The following is a 1,460-nucleotide window of genomic DNA, read 5'->3' on the forward strand; positions in this document are numbered from 1 at the left end:
TTGCTCAGGCTGGTCTTGAACTCCTGAGCTCAAATGATCCACCCGCCTTGGCCTCCCAGAGTGCTAGGATTACAGGCGTGAGCCACCGTGCCCGGCTGAAAGTATAGTTTTAAAAATAGGCACAGAGGTAGCTCATTTGTTACCGTAGGATGAAGGACAGATTATGTAGGTCTAGATGTTTGTAGTTGGGTAGATAGTAAGTAGGAGCATGTCAAAGTTTTGTTACATTTTTTCAACGAAGTAGGAAGCAAGTTCATGAAGAGAGAAGAAATCATGAAGGATTGAGGAAAGAAAAGGAGATGTAAAATAGACACTGGAAAAGTAGGAGCATAAGCATACCGTTAGAAGGAATGCTAGGTAGTACCTACGTACCTACTTTCACTTGCAGGCTGTGGTTGATAATTTAAGTGAGATCAGTCAATGTGATTTTGTGTTTTTTTCCAGTTCAGCATAGGTGGCATCACCGAGTAGGCACAGAGTTGAATTTAACCAAAATTGAGATTTCCCTAGGTGAGCACAACAAAGTCGGAGATGAGGTAAGGTGTTGATATATTCAAGAAAACAATTATAAAGGAGGGACATGGAAAGTAATCGGGGTAAAGAGTGAAGTGAGAAAATAAAGAAAGGTGAGACACAGTAGAAAATGGTATGATCAGTGGTAGATTACAGTGTGGTTGAAGATGTCTTTACTTGAGATAGGAGCAAGAAAATTGAGAGGTTGAAATAAGAATAGGGTGACTGAAATTGGGAATATTAGAGTACAGTACTTAATGCTTATGAGTTTTAGGATGTGGAGATGGGAGTAGGGTAGAGGCAAGGTGATAATGAATTCAAGAAATTGAGAACCTAGGGTGTTAAAACGATTAAGTGGATTTTTAAATCTCAAAAGGAACCATGCTGAATACTTACAGTAATTATTTTATCTTTACCATCTTTTAAGAGGAGAGCACTTCCCTTTGTGAGTAATGGAAAGTTCTTTAATGTGTCAACTATGAAATGTTTCATTACATTTAATTCCCTTTACTAATGCATATAAAAGAATAGTGACCTCAGTAGGATCATGCAGTAGAGATGAGAGCTAATGCCATGGGTCAGACACCTAAGAGTTAGAACTAACAGGTGTTAAGAGAAATAGAGAGTTCTTACCCCAAGTACATAAGCTACTAAATATTCTACCCTAACATTGCCCGAAAACAAACAAACTGTATTGGAGATGCAGCATTCACATAAAAGCTAGTAGAAAGTCTTTTAAAAAGGAAAACAAATCACCAAGCATTGAAAAAGAATCAGGAAAGAGACCTTGTGTGCAACAAACAGAAAATGTAGGAAATCAAATAAGACTTTAGGACATCTATGATTAATATACAAAGACTTGAAGCATTTACATCCATTAAAAAACTATTAATTAGAAATGAGAAAAGGGGTATTTGACTACACAAGAAGAAATTTAATTTTTAAAA

Source organism: Propithecus coquereli, unplaced genomic scaffold (genome assembly GCF_000956105.1).
Source record: "Propithecus coquereli isolate 6110/MARCELLA unplaced genomic scaffold, Pcoq_1.0 Scaffold45, whole genome shotgun sequence".
NCBI classification, from domain to species: Eukaryota; Metazoa; Chordata; class Mammalia; order Primates; family Indriidae; genus Propithecus; species Propithecus coquereli.